Genomic DNA, 13338 nt, shown 5'->3' with positions numbered 1-13338 from the left:
GGTGGCTGGTGTCAGGAAGGAACAGCTTGGGAAAAAAAAAAGCCATTGAAATACCACTAGCAAGAAAAGAAGCATTCTAACCCTCGGCTCTCAACTATTTTCAACTATTTCAGCTTCATAAAGACAAAGTGATCTTCAAGGTAGTTTGTTCCATCACTTGAGGTTACTTTTCTCACCTAAAATGACTAAGCTGGCACCATGTCTTATGGTGTCAGGATACCTCAAGGGCTGGCTGCCCCACCAGAGGAAGAGTGGAAAGCCCACCCTTAAGGGCCACACTCCCACACACATACCTGAACATGGTGGGCAGAGCTGTGTGTTGGTGACAAAGTCCATGACAATCCCAAGCAAGGAGAGTGACAGAACAGGTCTAAGGGTCACCCAAGCATTCAGTTCATAGCAAAAGGAGATGGAGCCAAGGACTGAACAAGCCCAAGGGGTCCATCCAGGAAACAAGGCTGGAGACAGAAGAGGAGACAGGCACACCTACCATGAAACTCAGGCTGGGACTGAAGGCTGAGGCTTGAGCTGGAGGAACTCCCTGGACTCCTGGGGAAACAAGGGCATAGGTAGAGGGCCAGAATGAAGTTTTTCAGGACACTGGTGCCTTCTGCAACCTCTGAGTGCAAGAAAGGACCGGGAACATCTGAAGGAACAGACAGATGATGTGCCAAAGATCAAAGGTGGTTTATATCACACATTCTACTGTCCCTATGGGAATATACAGAAAATTACAGATCTGAGAGTTTTTCTTTTACTCCTGGGAATATATATAAAATTACAGATATTAGAGAGCAGTTTTCTTACAAATTATGTAAACATATTCCCACCAAAGAGGGTGGGGGAGGATGGGAGGTGTGGGGAATTGGGAAATACTTCTTTCCCACTTCGCCTGCACTGGAGTGCTCTCCTGTAATTGCTCATTCAACCCATACTGGCCTCTTTATACCAGTGCAGTCTCCACTCAACTATATCCTAAAAGGCCTGAAGCAGCATTTTGCCTCCAGCAATCACCATCCCAAGTGTTCTAAACGCTCTTGACAATACCGGCGATACAGCTGCACACCCTTCTTCAAGGCTCTGCTAGTGCCTCTCACACCCTCCTCGAACACAGCTCAGGGAAGGGGAGCCTCACCTGCAAGAGGCACTCCTGGAAGTTAGAAAGAGAAGAGTGAGGAGGTATGACATGAGTAGAAAATAGCAAACCTAAAGAAAAGATAAAATCTTGTGGACTAATTCCTTCCACATGAGCAGTGCTGGGCTTGTCTACATCGATACTGTTTTTAAAAATTTCCTCTGTTTCAGTGCTGCCAGTGCCCGCAGGGGCTGACGCGAGAAGCGTCGCTCTGTACCAGTTTCCCAGGCACAGCCATTACTACGCCTTTATGCCGCTTCGAATGGGAGATATCCATTCCTCTCTTTCCTGGGATTTCCTTGCTCTAAAACACTTGACAAGCATGGTTTAAAATTTAAAACCATAAAAACACGCTTCTCTGCATGTTGGAGGAAAAATCCAGGCCCAAGGGTATGATTTGATACATTCGGTTAAGCCATGAAGAAAGGTACTGTGGATGCAGAAAAACAACAGCCTAATGTGATTTGTTGGGGTTTGCCACATAAAACTACAAACATTAAACTTACAATTAAAAATCGTACACCTAATTTTTTTGGTCAAGTAGCTTAAAAATGTAGAAGTACACAAAGTTGTTAGCAATGTTCAGCCAACAGTTACAACACATTGACCTCTACCTTAACTCAACATGGCTCCAACTTCAAAGCCTGCTTAAAACTATTTAAATACCAACATTCTTAAGCATAGCAGACATGCTGCACACTCAAATGGAGCCAGCATGCTGCATGTGAAATCCAGTTTCTACAGTTCCTCCCCCTTATTTCCCAGGCTAAGCTTACCTGTTCTCCAGAGCAGGAGTTTCCTGTTATATTTCTGACTGGGAGTAGTGGTGTTTCCCTGCTCTATCACCCTTGGACTATTGCCAGTTTTTTATTTCCCTGCCATGGGCTGACCCTGGCTGGATGCCAGGTGTTCACCAAAACTGCCCTATCACTGCCCTCCTCAGCTGAACTGGGAGAGCAAATATAATGAAATGCCTGTGGGTCGAGATAAGGACAGGAAAATCACTCGCCAATTACAGTCACAGGCAAAACAGACTCAACTTGGGGAAAAAATTAGTTTCATTTATTACCAATTAAATCAGAGTTGGATCACAAGAAATAAACCTTATCTTAAAAACACCTTCCTTCTTTCCAGGTTTCCCTTTATTCCTGATTTTCTCTACATCCCCCCAGCAGGACACAGTGAACGGGAATGGTGGTTGCAGTCAGTGCATCACTCATCACCTCTGCTGCTCCTTCTTCCTGATGCAGAGGACTCCTCACACTCTTCCCCTGCTCCAGCACAGGGTTCCCTCATTTGAGACAGTCCTATACAAATTTCTCCAATGTGAGTCCTTCCCACAGGCTGCAGGTCAAGAATGCTCCAGCATGGGGCCCTTCCAGAGAGTGCAGTCCTCCAGGAACAGAGGGGTTCCCTATGGGGTCTCAAGTCCTGCCAGGAGCCTGTTCCAGCACAGGCTTCCCTTGGGGCCACAGCCTCCTTTGGACACATCCACCTTCTCCACTGTGGGGCTCTCCACGGGCTGCAGGTTGATGTCTGCTCCACCACGGACCTCCATGGGCTGTGGGGGGACAGCTGCCTCACCATGGTCTTCACCTGGGTTGCAGTGGAATCTCCACAGCAGCAGCTAGAGCACCTCCTGACCCTCCTTGTGCAAGGACCCTGATATCTACAGAGTTGTTCCACTCACATCTCCTCACTCCTCTCACTGGCTGCAACTGCTGCTGCACGCAGAGCAACCTTTCCCTCTTTTTAATTCCTTTATCCCAGAGGTGTTACCAACATCTCTGATGGGCTCAGCCTTAGCCAGTAGCAGGCCCACCTTAGTACCAGCTGGCATTGGATCCATCAGACACAGGGAAAGCTTATAATGCCTTCTCACAGAAGCCGGCTTTGTAGCCCTCCCACTACCAAACCATGCCATGAAAACCCAATAGATTCCCTTTTTGCTAAATGCAATGGAGACTAGCACAGAGCTTCTTTGTTTCAACAGAGAAGTTTGCACCTTGCCCCAGTGGTACCCCTTCAATTGTGGATGGGGAGGAACCAAAGGCTGCACTGAAATTCCAACGTGGCTCTCCTGCTGTACACCTGGCAGGTGTACAGAGACCCCCTGCTACAACTGATTGAGCAGGAAGGGCACTGGGGAATCCACCTGCTTGTGCCATTATAGAGGCTGTAACACTACAGAGATTGCTTTAAATAAGAAACATACAAGGAATCTGATAGCATTACTTACAAAAAGACAAAACAATATTGGAATTTTTGCAATCATTCACAAAATTAACCAAGAACAGAGCTCTTTTAAAAAAAAGCTTGTGTCTCATAAGCTGATGGCCAAGCAGTAGGAAAGCCTGGACTGCTAAAGTCCTTCAACACAGACTTTCTGGAACTTCCAAGCATCTTTTCCACTGCATTTGTTACTGATTCTATGTCTTGAAGGACATTGGAGCAAAAACACCACATCAAGAAAATTATCTGCCATCAGCAGTGATAATAAGGAAATGCCATAGTTGAACCAATGTCAAAAAGAGTTTAACTATCTTAACTGCTTAACTATCAAATAAATGCCTAACATACTTTAAGCAGAACTCTCATCACTTGAAGGCTGCCATTAGTAACATTTGGATCTCTGGTTAATGGTCCTGGGTGCAGTTATGATACTCAAACTAGGACTAATCACTGTGTACCCTGTATCATTTTCCCCTTGGTCCTTACTGCTGTGGCTCAAACATTTTTAGCTTCTCCTGAGAACTAGAGCATAGAAAGATACACTGTTCAGAGATCTTTTGTTCCAGACTGCTGGACTCCAACACACAGTCTTCTAATCAAATTATTTTTAAGACTTATGTCAAGTCAAAAATGTATTAAATTCTTAGCTTCAACAAAATAACTACTCTCTCCAGCCTAGAAGACACATACATTCCAAGGTAAAATTTTCAGAACTGACTTTTAACTAGAAGCCTCAGACCTTGTGCTTCTAAGTAATAATCTGCTCTCAAAAATATTACCCTTGAACACAGTTTTCTTTAAGGATGAAAGAAAAAGGAGGAATCTAGATTTAAAGATTGTGTGAGCACATGGTGAAATAGGTATTCTGTGCTCATAAATTAACCAGTGCTTGGCACAAGTATTGCATTTTTCCATGTGTTATCTTCCCTACCTCTAAAGGAATATATTTTAGTCTTATTAACAAAAGGTACATATAGCAGGTTGAAATTACACATCTTTAAGTTCACACACCAGCAAAGGACTTCTGTACACTGTCACCTTCTCCACTCTACCCCCAGTGTAACTCTTAGTCTCTGAGTGAGGTCATTCTCCACTAGTCTGCAACAATCTGTTCCACATTCTGGATGCTTGTAGTGAAACCTCAGAAGAGCTAGGGAATAGACAGGGAGTAAAAGCTGGATATGAGAGACCACTCCAGCACTAATAGCCCAGATCAATTACCAATACAGATCCACTGCATTATAAATCTCCTGTTTCTGAACCCTTTCTAAAAGCCCCCTTGAGCATGAAGTAGTAATGTATATAATGATGGGGAAAAAAATTGTAGGAAGGAGACGAAGAAGAAAAAAAATCCTAAGCATAAGGAGGTTACCTAAGAAAAGGTAAATGTATTCAAATGAACAATCACAAGCACAGTAAAATCTACAGACTCAAGCAGGAAATCAGATACAGGTCTCTGGTACCTGATCATAGAATCAATGTGAAGCCTTAGCTGCTTCTGTCAGCCTTAACACACAGAAACCTGCTACAGCAAATCTTTCCATAATATCACTGGAAATATCTGAGTACTAGTTTATCTTGCAGCTTGGAGTTATACCTTCTTTTGAAACTTAGAAGAGGTACTTTGATGAGGAAAGCTAAGGCAGGAAGGGACCCCAGGCCTTGCATATAGGTTCAAGTGGTCTTCCTAGTGGTTTATTGCTGAGTACTCCTGCCTGAGCACTTTCTGAGGTCCATTCAGAGCTGAAATCAGTTTTTCCCTCTCTCAGACATGCTTGTATCCCCTCAACATACAGTAAAAATTACTGCCTTGGCAAGTATCACAATGTATCACTATATATAGGGTTAACTTCCTTTTACCTTCTACTACTACACTTGAGTGCAGAGTGTTCAGCTTGGCCAAAAGCTTAAAGGCCATGAATAATTTAAGAGAACTCCACTGGGAGGGCCCCTAATGCCTCTGAAAGCTTCACTAGATCTCACAGTTCAGTTCTAACTTGCCATATCCTTCATTTCCTTTAAATGCTACAGCACCAGCGTTAAATCAACTCAGAGCTCCATCACTTAGCACTTCCCCAGCAGCAGGCAGCCAGCAGATTACAGAGGCTCCAGGATCAAAGGAGGGGCCAGGAGGGTTGGGCTAGGCAGCCTCCTGGCTATGCCACCTAGCTCCTCCACCCTCTCAGCCTGCTGTTAATCGCTCCTCAGGTTTAACTTTTGCCTTCAGCGCTGGAATGTTAATCCTTCGTTTAAGCAAAACCACTTCATCCGCCTTTGAGTTATAGAGAAGCCTAACAAATTCAAGAAATCATTTTCATATTTAGAAAACATACTCTTTGCTTTTGAGAATGGCTGAAATACAGAAGTGTTCACTTTGTAGCATAACATGGACATCAACCTTACAAGATGGCCCATGTAACATTATACTTGGAAAAATTTGACAATAAAATGAGTTGTGGTTACAAGAAAACCCAGACAGGTGCACGCAGGGGGGAAAGGCGAGTCTGAATATTATCTGATGAGCCACAAACTTGATACATCACACATCTATGAAATTACATATAGTTCATAATTGAATCATTCCAAATCAAATCAGGAAAACAGAATCAGAATTACAGGAAATACTGGGAATCTTAGGCAAATTGCTTTCAGTGTCTGCACTCAGTTATGCTATCTGTAAAATACAATCGATAAACATAACCATTAAGGAAATGCAAAACATAGTAAGTCTAATTCTTAAGCAGAAAAAATTAGGGAGGTACTTGTTAGGTCTCATGTGTCAGATATCTGCTTTGCACTACACTGCAACTATAATCCAATTTCCAAATGCTGAAAAGGCTGGAAAATGGGAATTTGAAAAGCACATTATAGGCAAACAATTTGGACACAAAAAAATCCTTAGATTTGCATATGCACAGTTATGATGTGTATTAGCTCTTCCTGCACACATAAACTGAAGTAACAAAATACACAAAACCCCTGTGAGGAATAAAGGAGGAGTGTCTTAACTCAGCTATGAAGTAACACCACACATGGAAAAAAACATCCTCTGGACTTCAGTGTTTGGTTAAGCATACATGACAGGAGATTTAAGTGATGCTGCAAGTAGTCAGCAAAGAATAACTGAAGGTAAAGATGAGAATTCACAAGTATTTTCTGTGGTTATATTTTTAAAAGAAAATGAAAGAAAAGAGGATTGAAGAGCACTGATGATTCTAAGACTGGATGAAAAGCATTACTTTAAAAGTAGTTTGAAGCTGTGATTTGAAGTCCTTTTATATAGAGAGACCTCCAGAGGGTTAACTCAAACCTTCTTCTGCAAGCTATGGAAACTGCGTTTTGTGTTAGAAACCACGAGACAACTACAATGTGCTCAACACTAAAAATTGTAATACCAGACATCTGCTGGAATTGTAAAATGTCCTCTAGCTCTTTAAAATCTATAGATTTGCTTTGGCCATTGTATTATCTAACACATTTTCCCAATATCGTACATGACTGTGTGAAATGCTTTGAAATGAAAGATGCTATGCAAGTGCCAAGCATTACTGCAATACACTAACTTAATTTGGACATGCTCCAGCATCTCATGTCAAGAGTGAGCTCATGTTAGAGTGAGTTCCTTTATTGAGACATCTGCTAGGAAACCAATTTAGCCAAATCAAAGTGTGTGATAATGAGTGCTGTTTAATCAAGACAGTATTAACATAAATTTTAACTTGTGTCAAGTAGCTTAATAGCAAATTACTGAATGTTAAACAGACACGGAATTTTTTACTCTGGTCCTTTAATAAGCAAATTCTTGAGTAAACCAAAATGTACACTTTCTTCAGTATGCAGTCAAAAAGAGCTAGATACAACCCAAAAGAATTGAAGTGAAGCAATGCAAGACATGCAATCATAAACTTATTTTCAATTTTAAAAAGGTTCAGTACTGGAATGCTCTTCATCTTTCAACTAAATGTAAGATTTTTACCAGGAGAAGTACATCCAGATGTGCTTACAATGAAAATGTAATAAAAGGTATTTTTATTAATTTCTGGCTTTTATATGTATATGACATTTCTGATTTGGACACTTCATCCTGAACAGCTTTTAACATTTTAGATGGATAAGCATTATATGGATAAGTGCATTTCTGGCCTTAGAACTATAAAGACAGCTATAAACAATGTGCCTTTCCAAGATAACCCCAAGATCATGTGGTTTCATATATTAGCTGTTTGTTTTCCCAGTCAACACATTCACTTACTGTTTGTCAGAAAAAAATAACAAGAACTTCTGGCATCCTGACTCAAAACTGTTAGGCCCTAAAATACTGATGGTAAAGAACCACAACACATATCAAGCAGAAGTGTCTACTGCAAAAGCTGTAACATAATGACAGATATTCACTCTTAAAGGAATGAAGATTCCCAAATTCAGTATCACTGATATAATTGACTTGTCTGAATTTTAAATTATTCCACTATATAGTGGGTTAGTGAGAAAAACACTCACAACAATGCTCCCTAGAACATGCAGCTCCTAAGAAAGGGAAGAGGACTAAAGGAAGAAAAAAAATTTAAAAAAAAATCACAGGGAACAGCTCAGTACCACAAATTCTATGTTCTGGATGAAAAGATGACACGCTATTTTTTAGGAACAAGGACACTGGCAAAGAGGTAAAATAAAACAGTTGAAAAAAATAAAACAATTGTTTTTAGGATTGTGTTAGCCACCCATGTAAGAGGAGACTACTTTCTAAACTGGTAAAAAAACCAACCCCAGCAACAGATTGGTATCAAGCCACATGCTTCTGTTCTCACCAACTTTTAAATGGTAAGAAAAGGGGCAGATCTATGGAACTCTTTTAAAAATTGAAAGCTTCCTAGTCCTCTACAGTGCAGCAGATGTTGAGACAGGCACAAGTACTTGTTTGAAAGGAAGTGTCTCAATACCCATATCCAAGTACCATATCCAAGAGTTGACATAAAATCTACATCCTGCTTCAGTGGAGCAAGTGAATCTCTTCCCCAGAGTGCTAGGACAAACGCTGTGACAGAAGAACAGCATTTTTCATGTGACATGCACACATAAAGCATCTATGGGCAGGGGACAGGATAAGGAGCACTTGGTTTTGTAGTCCACATGAACATATGCATGAAGTGGATATGGGTTCTAATTGATTACAAGAGAACATGCACAGGGCTATGATGACAGTCACTAATGGCCCAGACCTTTCATCTGCAGAGCTTAGAAAAGGCTGCGACTTTTGAAACAACCGTATTATCAGCACTAAAGCCACAGTTAAGTAAGACTCATTACTTCCACTGTCACTTCATAATTACGCTGTTTCTGCCAAGACTCACACTCTCCTCATCCTACTCCTTCCACTCTTCACCTGTGTAAACCAAAATCTCAGTAGAGAACAAGAGGGCAAAGCTTTTCCACCTGTCTAATTCTCAAGGCAACAGTCACCTTGAGAGGAGAAAAAAAAGGGAAGTGTGCTGTTGCTGTGGAAACAGTATGAGAGCACAGAAATACTCCTACTAGATCAAGTACCTCTTGGAGGACCAGGCACACCACTGAACACTCACTGGAACTTCCCCCAGCATGCATGAAGGGTTAGGACAGGGGAACCCAGTCAGGCTGGATCTCTCCACCAGCACCCAGATTTAAGATCTGGAATAGCTTTTCAAAAGTGACTTCCTTGCTATTCTTGGTGAAAACAACTACCACTGTCTGAAGGCCCTAAACTGGGAAGTGGATAAATTGCATAGCCTTCTTAAATTCTTGAGAGATATATTAACACAGAATACAAGACATGGTGTTTAACAGAGAACTGCAGAAATGCCTGGGCCTGATTCAAAGGTTTACAGGCTGAATTCAAACGCAATGCTGATTAATGGACAGAAGAAAATAAACCTATACCCCAGCAGAACTCTTCTATTCCTTGTTCCCTAAGAAATGAAAGGGAATAAATAGAATGGGATCATGTCACTATCCATTACATGATAATTAACACTCAAAAATGTCTAAACTAAGACCATGTGGGTGTACACAATATTAGACTATTATAATCTGAGTGACTTGAATTTAAAATCACTTGTGTACAAACCTATAGTTTTATTCCTCTCTCCATGCCCTTTGAGGTCCCTTAACTGAACTACTACACGAACAGCAAGACTGCAAGAGTCTAATGCAAATCTGAGAGAGCAATGTAGTTAAAAATAGTGTTAATGAGAAGATCATAGACACAAAAGCCCTCCAGGTTTTCAAGAAGTGAGAAATTGCCAGGTGTCAGTATCCAAACTCCTGGTATTACTAAAGATTAGTGCAACCAGTAATCAGAAGCAATTTGATAGTCTAAACCACTGATTTTGTGAGGACATTTTAAACACCAGACAAAGAGAACAGGGGATTGGAACAGGTTATAAATTTATTGAAAAACACTGCAATGCTACCAGACATTAATCCCCACAACTGCATCTTCTACCTTCCCTTCTCATTCGTGCAAAACATCTCATGTTAAAAGAAACTAGACCATTGGCAAGCTAGAATAATGATTTATTTCACAAGGGTGTTGTGAAGCTTAATTCATGTTTGTAAAGTCCTTTGTATTGTGCCTTTCATCTACTGTGGGAACCTCACAGTATTATCAATAAGGTCTTTCCTACAGTAGGAGGGCTTTGCTAAAATAGCTATACTAGCAAATCTGCCTAGTCAAAATGTGGTTTACACAGGCAAAAAATTTATTTTGACAGAACAGCTAATACCAGTTCCCTGAAAAAAACATGCTAAACTAGCAGAAGCACACTTTTTGTGGTATCTAACTGAATCTAGCATAGGATATTGTACGTCAAATGAAGGTGATTTCTGCACAATCTTAACAAAACAGTTACGCTGAAAAATCCTGAGGGCAACATATTTTGGAGAGTGCAAACAAAGTGTGTGTATTTACTATTTTCACACTACCAAGCATCTGTGTTCATTTATTCATGGGAACAAGCTAGAAGCAAAGTCCTCTGTAAACAGATCCTGTTAGCAGCAAATGCATGTAACTTTACTATTTTATACAAAATAATTGAAGGAATAAAGACAAAACCTCGGTCGGATATATTCTGCCAAACAGGAAAGAACAGAGTATTAGCAGCACTAGAACAAATGCTAGAAACTACATAGACAACTGCAAAGAACAAAGACTGTGGTACAAGAAACAAATTCATGTGATACTCCTTTTGAACTGTGCTGTAATTATTATTTTCAATTCAAACCCTCAGTTTTCTCACTCAAGCTTAAAACAACACTAAATATCAAACTTTTATTTGTTTCCTAACAAAGGTGGAGAGGCCCCATTATGCCAGGTTCCCAAATGACTACTTGCCATTTTTCTAGACATGCTTGGCCTTATTCTGAGCTGCTCAGGGTGGCAGCCTGAAGCTACCAGCAGTAGTGCATCTTCATTTTGACTTTCAACATTTCCTCTTCTTGCTAGAAGCCTGTAGCAGATCTTATCACACAAGGGCTTGCTTACACAAGGGAAAGGAAACTCATCTGTTTCACATCTCTGGAAGGCTCTCTCTGGTAGATACCTGTGTTCATTTTAGAAAGGTGTCACTGTATCCGTGTGCAGTAGCAAACAATTTTCCAACATCCAACAGACCACTTTGGCGGAGTCATATTTCAAAACTGTAGTGGGTTACAAAATGGCTAAACATTATTCCACAAACTAGTCTGGATCAGACATGTTCGAATCTGGAATGGAGATCAAAATCCAAAGACAGAAATTGACATATTTGACAATACTTATTTTGTATATAAAGGATGGTTTCATAACCAAAATTTAAGCAGGTGTAATCAGCTTCTTTCCACTGAAAAGTAAAGCTAAAACTACTTTAAAGCAAAATGAACACTCTTCTGCTATTGAGACATTAGAAATTAGAAAATACTAACTACTATAAATTAATCAGTAACCTGTTATTTACTGATATAGCACTGTAGAATACACAGCCCACATACCAGCACTACCTGATGTGCTGTTTAATTCTACCTAGGATTCATTTATGTGACCTCCGAAATGATAAACATAATAATAAGCAGCAATTTATAATTGCTACATGTTCTTTCAGTCACTGATGCAGCTACCTTTATAGCATAAGAACAACACTGACCTAAAAAAACAGACTTGGCAATTCTGGACTTGGGTGAAAAAGATCAAGGTTCAATCACTTTGCAGATTGGCTAAGCTATACGCCAAAGCTACAGCTCCAAAAGGCTGGGCTCACTGCTTCCTAAGATGGACTTTCTTAGGAAAGATGTCATAAGAGTATTAAAAAAAGCTGGATCAAGTCTTCTTTTACCACTGTCCTATATTTTGCATGTAAGCAGCTGATCCTAATCAATGAGAGTTTGATATTAACACCTCACATGATATAAAAATTTTTGTCTTGTTTCAAAGACAAAAATGTGACATTTACTTTAAGACAAATGTCTGTAAAGACATTTTCCTCATCAGCTCTCTGCCACAGGCCAGACAGCACTCAATTTGCTGTATCTACAGCAAAACAACCATGCAGTCTTACATGCTTCAGACATTAGACAGTAATTACCCTTCCAGCTGGAAAAGTTCATTCTTGCCTTTGGGATACTCAGCAGGAAAATTTAAGGTTAACCATTCTTCAGGACAAGGCTATCTTGCCCCTCTGTTTCTTCCCATCCAACTCACTTCTCTGTTTTAGCTCTTTCCCATCCATTCTTAACCATCAGCTCTCCTGAGCCTTTGATCACACTGACTGATCCCTGTGTTTCTTCCCAGGAGGAGAAGTCAGGGGGAACTTGTAGGTTTCAGCATGTGATCTTCCTGTATGCCTTGGTTCCTGCCTACACAGCTGCTCCCTTGCTGTGTATGTCCTGGCAGTGAAGTTTGCTAAAGAACTGCAAGCTAAAGCCTAGGAGAAAATATGTAGAGGCTAAGGCCAGGCTTCCCACTGAAAGGTCACCTACTCTGAAACATCCCTCTATCACTGACAAAGATATTCCACATTTATAATTCTCAAGTTCAAGTACACTTCAAGGCCAGCTTAGTTTCTCTTAAGCAAAAATGGAAGAAAATAAATACACTCAGGCTGAGGCTTTTCCCCTCCTAGTTTTCTGGACTTTATAAGTGCTGCAAAGTTTCTGCAGGGGTAGAAATTAAATCTGAAGGGTAAAAAAAACAGTTACTCAGCATGATCAGCTCTTCTTTCCTACACTAATGCATGAAGCCACAACCACAAAAGAAATGCAGTTAAATAATGAGGAGCTCACTGCTATTGAGACAGCTAATGCACCCTGAACAGTATGGGAAGACTGAGGGTATACATCTTCATTAAGTCCAAGCCCAAGCCAAAGCTGTTGCTTTTGACCTTTAATGTCCTTCATTACTTGTGTCCTGAACCACTAAGAATGGGAAAAAGTCTAGGACAGGTTAAAGATTTAGAGAGTAAAAGTATGCATATTTCAGTGATGAACTTCCTATTTTTAATAGAATGGGGCTGCTGTACTCAAACTTTATGGGGATGATGGCAGGAAGGATAACTACAGAGGGAGAAAAGATATTATTTTTTGATACGTAGATTTTGTAGCTTTTGAATAATCCATATAGAACAAGTTTAAAATTAGATGTAACAGTACCTAAAGATATTTGTTGTAAAGAAATACACAAGTTGGAAAACAACAGGCAGAACTGAAGACATACTAATTTTGCACAAAGGGCTGAAGTACAATCAAAATCCAGAAATTCCTGCATAGTAAGTATGACTCTAAAAGTCAACCACAAACACATAAAGAAATGCTTTCTTTATTCTTTTGCAGTAAAGAAAGCAAAGAAAAAGCAGAACTCTGGGTAGTCAATCAGCCTGCCTAGGAATCCATTTGTGCACACTATTTCTTTGAATGTAAAACACAGGCTTCAAATGCAGCTGAACTTATTTCATAATTCACATTATACT

General features: G+C 40.3%; 1 protein-coding gene across 5 annotated transcripts in view; it reads right to left on the bottom strand.

Annotated features, from left to right (window-relative positions):
* NDST2 (N-deacetylase and N-sulfotransferase 2) overlaps positions 1-13338 on the bottom strand; it is a 127294-nt gene that overhangs the window by 65647 nt on the left and 48309 nt on the right. Inside the window, exon 3 of one of the 5 annotated variants that reach the window (XM_030276804.4) lies at positions 491-646. The exons of the other annotated variants lie outside the window; for them this stretch is intronic. The gene's annotated coding sequence lies outside the window, so the exon portion shown is untranslated. The remainder of the gene's footprint in view (positions 1-490; positions 647-13338) is intronic. 5 annotated transcript variants of the gene reach the window in all.

The sequence above is a fragment of the Taeniopygia guttata genome, chromosome 6, assembly GCF_048771995.1.
Source record: "Taeniopygia guttata chromosome 6, bTaeGut7.mat, whole genome shotgun sequence".
Classification (NCBI taxonomy): Eukaryota; Metazoa; Chordata; class Aves; order Passeriformes; family Estrildidae; genus Taeniopygia; species Taeniopygia guttata.
The sequence above is the reverse complement of the archived record's forward strand: the minus strand, read 5'-3'. Positions and strand labels throughout refer to the sequence as shown.